Source organism: Zalophus californianus, chromosome 6 (genome assembly GCF_009762305.2).
Source record: "Zalophus californianus isolate mZalCal1 chromosome 6, mZalCal1.pri.v2, whole genome shotgun sequence".
In the NCBI taxonomy this organism is placed as follows: Eukaryota; Metazoa; Chordata; class Mammalia; order Carnivora; family Otariidae; genus Zalophus; species Zalophus californianus.
In genome coordinates this window covers 130,513,821-130,522,284 of record NC_045600.1, presented here as the reverse complement: position 1 = coordinate 130,522,284, position 8,464 = coordinate 130,513,821, and the positions used below count along the sequence as shown (strand labels likewise).

The following is an 8,464-nucleotide window of genomic DNA, read 5'->3' as shown; positions in this document are numbered from 1 at the left end:
CTATATACATCTCCAATATACATTTCATTTGGGTGTGCTATTCGAACCTAGTTAACAAGTGACTCGAAGGTTCTGAGTAGGGCCCAAAAGAAGATAGTCTGCAACAGATCCAGGCTGTCATTCAAGCTTTTCTTACTAAGATCAAATGACCAAGAAGATCTGATGGAAATTAATGGGCCTCTGGTAGTTAGGGTTACTATATGGAGTCTTTGGCAGGTATCTATGGATGAATACCAATACAGACCTTTTAGATTTCAGAGTAATTATATAACTCTCTGCAGATAAATATTCTCCATTTGAGAAATGGCTTTTGGCTTAGAGAAGACTAAATACTTGACCATGGACTGCTAAGCCACCATGCAGTGGATACTGCTCATCATGAGCTGGAGGTTATCTGACTTACAGGTTATCTGACTTACAGGTTATAAAGATTAGCTTCTTTTTTTTTCAAGGTTTAAATAGACTTTATTGTTACAAGGAGGGCCCTACCGAGTAGGGCCTTATAAACCAATATATGTGGTTCCAGGATGTCACCATGGAGAAATGGAGAGGTCATGACTGCAGAAGAGATCACTGTAATTGAAGAACATGATCCCGGAAAGACCAGCCAGGGATGCAGCAGACATGATCAGGAGAGGCCAGGGATGGTCAGGTCACAGGGTGAGGGATAGGACAGCCCCCTTCACTCCCGCTTCTTGTAGCTCTCCAGATGCGACAGGACCCAGCCCGATGGCAGGAGGAAACACAGGAAGCAGGAGGTGAGCCCAACAGCAACATCCACGGTCCCGAGCTCCTCCCGCAGAGGCTTGGAATGGATCTGGGCACACTGCACTGGGAGCCTCTGGGTGAGACCTGTCAGGCCCCTCAGCAGCTATGCCGTCGACAAAGACATGACTGCATGGAATGACGACAGCTGCCAGCAGTAGCCCAAGGTCGGGAAGTCAAAATGGCCGTTAAAGATTAGCTTTTAAAGCAGCATTCTATCAAGCAGAAGTAATATTTATGAGAACAGACATTCACAACTCCTATTCCTACTACATTGCCTTCTCTTTCTCAACTCATGGAAATGATCTTAAGTGAAGGCACCTATGTGCAGCTGACTAAAAAAAAAAAAAAAGTCATTTATATCTAGTTCTTTTACAATATGCTAGCTTCACCTGAAGACTGACAGCCTGTATGACATTACAGTTTCAGTGTAGGGTGGCTCTGTAGGATAGTGGCACAGGAAAATCTTCCTAGTGAGTAGAACTTCAAACAATGCCCCCTATTTATTTAGTCTAGGAGGAGAAATTGTGATGGGTCATGACTAAGAGCTGGTCTCAGAGTCCTAGAAAGGACAAATCTGGAGAATTCGTTTTAAGGAAGCTTGGGAAAAAGTTTGCAGACAGACTTCTTTGGGTGCAAAGTGAAGATCTTTTGCTTCCTGTGACTGTTCACCACAAAGAAAGCTCAGCAGAAGAGTATCTTCATAATCAGATAGACAAGATGATTATTTCTATGGATGATTATTTCTATGGATGTCTTTCATTCTTTTTATGCAGTCACTCTTGCCTTTGCTTAATGGGCTACTGGAGGACTTAACCAGGGTAACAGGAATAGAAGTTATCCATGGGCTCAGCAACAAGGACTTCCAATCCCCAAGGATGACCTGCTATCACAACTGCTGAATGTTCTACCTGCTAACAGCAGGTAAAGACCATGAGCTCCTCATGTAACACCGTTCCCCAGGGGATCAACCAGCATCCTGGTAACAGGTTGATCATATTGAACCTCTTCCATCATGAAAGGGAAAGTACTTTGTTCTTACTGGAGTAGACACATATTTTAGATGTGGATTGACCTTTCCTGTCCACAATGCCTCTACCCAAACTAACATCTATAGACTTACAGAATGACCTGTGAAACTTCACAGTATACCCCAAAGTGTTAGCATTCACTTTATAGCAAGTAAAGTTAGCAATGGCCTTATGCTCATGAAACTCATTAGCCTTACCATGTTACTCAGTTTCTTATCATGCTGAAGCAGCTAGCCCAACAAAATGGTGAAATCACCATTTGATGCCGGCTGGATGGCCTCATCTTGCAGGCCTCATAATGTTCTCCATAATGCACTCTATGCTCTATATCAATGGTGAACGTATGTTGCTATTTCTTCCATAGCAAAGACTCAAGGGTTTGGGAGTCAAGGGATGAATTTGAGAGCTTCTCTTCTAGTTCTTACTGCCAATGAAACATTAGTGAAACTTTTGCGTCTTTCTCTTATAACTTTAAAGTACTGATATAGAGGTCTTAGTTTCCAAGGAAGGAATGTTTTTGCCAGAGTTTACAGGATAGATTTCACTAAAATGGAAGGTGAGACATCTCCCTGACCACTTCATGCTCCTTATACTAATGAACCAGGAGGGAATGGCTGAGATTATTGTATAAGCTGACAAGATTCAACCGACTATCAAGGAAGAGTTGGGTTGTGACTATAGTGGGCATAGAGTGAATATGCCTGGGCTGTAGGAGGTCCCTAAGTTACCTCTTAGTATTCCTATGTCCTCTGAAAAATTTACTGGAAAATTAAACAACTGGATACACGCAGGCCTGCTAATGGACCAGACAGGAATAAAGGCTAAGGTCACTCTACCAGACAAGGAAGCATAGCCACTCAATTTCTTGCTGAAACCAAAGAGAATATGGACAAGAGAGTGAAAGAAGAATATTCTAAATGCCAGCCACAGCTATCTGATCCTTTCAGAAAATATCTCTGCCTTATCTTAATGCAACTATATTTGCACATATATTAACTTTTTTTTTTCTGTTTAATCCTGATTTTATAGGTTATCAAATGGGGAGTGTGACTCCACATGAATAGGAATAAATATCACCCAAAGATGGATAAACTGAAATTTGGGCTTTGCATCCTTTCTTGGGAAAAGTTCAGTTGTAAAGCAATGACTACATCCTCTTCGGCAGAAGCGTGGTTTTGCTATTGTCTTTATTTGGAAGTTAGATATAATTAGAAGAGCATATGAATGTCCAATTGACAAAGGGTGAATGGTGCTGTTCTGTACTGTGTAGACCTGGCTAAACTGCAACTCTCTATCCCAGGATTCTCTTCCATATATAGTTACAGGCTTGGTGGAACACAAGGGAAAATAGCACAAGAGTTGGGAGGCAGAGAGAAGCAACAGCCACTATGTTTGGAGTTGAGTGGAGGGCCAGCTACTGTTGCAGTTTGTACAGAGTGATCTCTCGCTCACTTTGTGGGTGGGGTAGCAGCTGGACCCACAGATAAGTCCAAATGCAGCCGCGGGTCTTTTCCTCCTGCTTCTCTGAGTCCTGGGCCATGGATATGTGTCCCTGTGTAAATGGGAAACTGTCTCTTCTGAAAGTCACCAGGTGTTGGAGTTTAAAGCAGTGAGGAACAGATGTAGGTTCTGGTTTATCCTTGTCTTTCCTCTTTGTGCATCAAATTTTCTTACCTGCCTGTCCAGTTTGTTGACCTCCAGAAAGGTCAGTCTCACCATCAGCCTTTGACACCAGCTCACCTTCTTAATTCTCAAGCTTAGTGATGTTTTTTTCTGATTCTCCAACTGATGCCTTATATATCTTTATTTTACTAGCTTCTTGCATAATTGTGTATGATTAAATAATCATTATAACTTCTTTTTTGATTAAATAAGTTCTTATTTATATCATTTCAGCTTTCCTGATCAAACCTGAAGTGATACAAACTTTGAGTCTGAAACTTTTATTAAATGAGGTCCCAAGGCATCCAGCATAGCCATCCCATATGATTCACCTTTAGATTCCTTGAACAGGTGTCATGATGACAGAGTGGGGACACGGTTCTTGGAGCCCCATTGTTACTGGGATTAGGCATGGGTAAGAGTTAGTTGGCCTAGGGACAAAACTCACCACTTTTTGTTATTTTGCCCATGTTTGATTTTGCACAAACCCATTTACCTTTCTATGTTTATATTTCCCGCACTTTGTGCATTAGGAGGGGATTGAATTTTGAGAACTGTTGCAAGGGGAAAAAAGGGGGCTGGGGTCAAAACAGCATTCAACAAAAGATAACTGTTATTATTATTTAACATATAACATATACAATTAGTAAATTATGACTACCCATTGCTTCAAATACAAATGATTTTAAATATTTCAACCACCAATATTACTAAAATGAGTACGATTCTCATTTGTAACCAAGAAGTATGCAAATAATTTAAACTCAGTAAAGAACTGCACATATTAGTACATTATATGCAATGAAATACACCAAGTCAAGTTCATCCTAGATTTGCAGCGAAACACAGATAAAATTCAGATAGAAATCTTTTGCCTTGCTGTTCCCCTTAGATGATTTAGTTCACCTCCATGGCTTCAACTGCAGGTCAAATGCAAGTGACTCCAACATCTATGTCCAGGCTCATGAGGATGCTCCACTGATGTTCCTGAGAGGTGAACTTCAAAGTTGGAGGGCTGTGTTCACAGAGGAAGCCACATGGAACCACAATTAGAAAACAAATCGCTGCAAATGTGTGTGCATGCACACACATAAAGAATTGGCTGAAAGCATTTTTCCTAGGATGTCCAACACAGTCCTGGCTTACAGTGCATGAATGTGAGATGTACATAGCATAGTTTACAGTAGCAAGGCCCTTTTTAAATACATGAATACCTTTCAGTGCCTTGCTATAAGGGTATGCTATTGTCCATACTTTACCTATAGGAAAAAAAAAATTTTTTTTCTTGCAGTGAATTACATAGTTTCTCTCATTCCATTCCCTGGCTTGTAGCTCTGGTACAGTGAATTGTGGATCACCACATCAAAAACTAATGATGTATTGTATGGTGATTAACATAACATAATAAAACAAAATTTAAAAAAAAGAAACACGAAGCAAGTATGTTACCTAAAAAACATCAACTGCAGGGGTGTCTGAGTGGCTCAGTCGTTAAGCATCTGCTTTCGGCTCAGGTCATGATCCCAGGGTCCTGGGATCGAGCCCCACATTGGGCGCCCTGCTTGGCAGGAAGCCTGCTTCTCCCTCTCCCACTCCCCCTGCTTGTGTTCCTGCTCTGGCTATGTCTCTCTCTGTCAAATAAATAAATAAATCTTTAAAAAAAAATCAGCTGCTAAGGATAAATGTGCTCTGAGCCCATGCACAAAATACTCGATAGTAAAAAAAAAAAAAAAGAAAGAAAGAAAAGAAAAAAGGAAATTAAAAAGGATAAGAGCTTTTCAATCAATTTGATAAAAAAATTTAAGTTAATTAAAAGAAGATTCTATTTTTCCCTAGAAGGCGACACTGATCTTTATTATTAATGCATACCAGCGTTCCATAACTGTGCATAATGATGGCCTGTAACATCAGGAGCAGTTTCATCTGGAGCCTAATTTGTTATAAAATCTTTTCTAGTATTCTTAAAGTGTGGCCTCTGCCACTGCTTCCCTCCTACTTCTGGGTTAGTTCTGAACTCTGAGAGAATGTCTTCCTTTCTGCTTTCACCTGAGAATTAATTTATAAGATTGTTTTTAGCTTTAAAGTAGTTTTCCAACCTTCAAAAAAAATCACTTATAAGATTTTCACTTTGCCTTCGTTTTTTTTGTGTTCTATAAATAGAAACTATTGTCAGAACATCACACGCAGGCAATCTTCTCTTCTGTAAGAACAGCCGTTAGCAGGGAGAGCAAAGAGAAAGGTGATTGAAAGATGTCATATTTTAATTCAAATATTAGAATTAGAGAAGATTAAAATATTCCCAAAATAAGTGTATCAAGTTTAATTGAATCATTCATGCCTACATTTATTCATGTGACTAAATATTTATTGGGGTGCTTTGCCAGGCACTGTATTGGATACTAGGAAGATAAAGATGTTTAAAAGCATTTCTACAACTGAGGGGATTATGGTATTTACTACCCTTACTTGTTGTCCCAGATACAAGAATAAAAGGAAAATTAAGTCACAGTCCTTACTTTCAGGGAATTACAATTTCATACAAATGTACAAAGTAGGGACTCTTGAGTGGCTCAGTCGGTTGAGTGTCTGACTCTTGATATCTGCTCAGGTCATGATCTCAGGGTCATGAGGTAGAGTCCCATGTAGGGCTGTGCACTGAGCATGGAGTCTACTTGAGATTCTCTGTCTCTCCCTCTCCCCCTTCCTACCCCCATGTGCTCCCTCTCTCTCTCTCTGTCTCTCTCTCTAAAATAAACAAATCAATAAAATCTAAATAAATAAATAAATAACAAAGTAAAACTCAATATAGAACAATGTTCCAGCCCATGTGTGTAAAATGTGTCAGATGTGAAAGTCCATGGGGCCAAAGGATTTGAAGGAGACTCTGTGAAGGAGATAATCCTTAAGTTGGATCAGGAAGGATGGGCAGAAACCATGGCACATCAATACTATATAATATTCTGCAGTTAGTTAAAAGAATGTTTTATTGTTGAGTAAGACAAAGAAAGTTGTAAAAAATATATATGGTAGGATTCACTATTCATAAAAATAAAAATCAAAACCTCAAAAAAAAGAATAGTCTGCATTTGGATAGATATTTAGAAAGGAAAGATGTGGCAGCCAGTAAATATTTCCAGAAGGCATAGGGTACTCCATATTTAGGGACAAGGAAAAGACTGGGCTGTCCGCAATAAGTGTGGGGTATGGAGGAATCACCCCAGTAGAAAAACATGACAATGTGGGAGGAGATTCACATTCTATGTTATAATCTGTAAAGCAAGAGCAGTATCAATTGCAGTTATCTTCTCTTGCATAAGATATAACCCAGCACAGCTGTAAGAGACTGGGAGTGCCTAAGGTCTAGACATCTATTTACCTTCTTCATAAAGAAAATTCTGGAGAAAATGGCCAGCTACCAGAAGATACCAGTCCATAAGATAAAATGTACATAAGGTGTACCTATGGTCGTATATTACAGGAAGTTATCCAGAGATTAAATACAAAGTCTTTATGAAGTAAATACAAAGATGTACAGATATAATATTGAAAATTCCAGATAGGAAACTGATTTACATTCTACAATAAAAAGCAGAGGGGAGAGAAAAAAGATACAGAATTAGATCTAATAATATCCAGACAGAAGAAGGGATGGGGGAAGAGAGAAAATAGAGAAAGCTGCCCAAACAAACCAGTTTAGATAAGTGGGAGAAAGAGGGGTAAAATGGAGACCAAATGAGAATCGAAGTAAGATTTGCCTGTGCTATCTCTTAGGGGGAATGGGCCCTTCCTCAAGGCTGCTGGGAAGGAACAGAGGAAAAGTGCAAAGCAGACCTCTCCCATTACAGTTCTCTTATCCATTTAATTCTGTGGAAGGAAGACCTAGTAAGAAAGGTAGAAATTAAATACCCTGAATCATCAGTTTTCCCAGTACTGGCTCATTGGTAACATGGCCCGGGATTCTCAAACATGGTGAGCTCTCAGTAGTTCTCATCTTAGGAAGAAGGAATTGAACTTTAAGGACCATTTAGCTAACAAATTCATTCTTAAGGTCAATAAATCAATTTCTTTTTAAAGAAGCTATATGCAATTTGGTCCCATCACTTCTACTTACATGTCACTGATGAGAAATTAGACTCGTGGCCACACTGAGCTGCAAGGGATGATGGTAAATATAGCCTCTAGCTGACTGGCCATGGCTACCCTAAGAAGAAAGTGGACAAATTAGAGAGAAAGCTCAGGAAATGAATTTTGAGAGAAAACCAAGATTTTTCCTTAGTCTGCCTTTCATAGCTAATCAAACCATGCACTCCCCTCCTTGACAGATATTTACCTCCACTCAAAGGGAAAACCTCAGCATCTTATTCACTAAATGTAACCAGTTCAAAGCCCCAGGCCTGTGGATGATGTGGATTTCCCTTCATCAAGCCCAGCTTTGGTTCCTTGCAGTTCAGTAATCTACAAACTAATAGACAAGTTATCTGTCCTTCACTCCAATCCAGTATATCATGGTGAAGAAGAATTTAAGGCATCCCTTAATCCCCAGAGCTCAATTTCATTCCATTTTGCCTGCACACGGGCTCGTTCTTGCTCAAGCTTTCTCTCTTAAAAGATTTTCCTAGAAGCAGCAAGGAACATCCAAAACACAAAATCATTCTGAATTGTTCTAACTAGTTTCCTTGGAGCACAGTCTTGAAAAATAACTAAAGATTTCACTAGCTTCCCAAGCTGTTATATATGTTTTTTCCACTCAACATCAAATCATTAAGAAAATACCAAACATGGCATGATATAGTCAAAGTGCTGAGAGGAAAAAAACTTACAACCAAGAATATGCTACCCAGCAAGGTTTTCATTCAGAACTGAAGGGAAGATAAAGAGTTTCCCGACAAGCAGAAGCCAAATGTCCATCAGCACTAAATCAACCTTATAGGAAGTTTTAAAGGGACTTCTTTAAGTGGAAAAGAAAGGCTATAACTAGAAATAAGAAAACACAAGAAATAAAAATT

General features: G+C 39.4%; 1 pseudogene; it reads right to left on the bottom strand.

Annotated features, from left to right (window-relative positions):
• Positions 1 to 682: 682 nt before the first annotated feature.
• LOC113910366 lies at positions 683 to 892 on the bottom strand (annotated as a pseudogene).
• Positions 893 to 8,464: the final 7,572 nt, after the last annotated feature.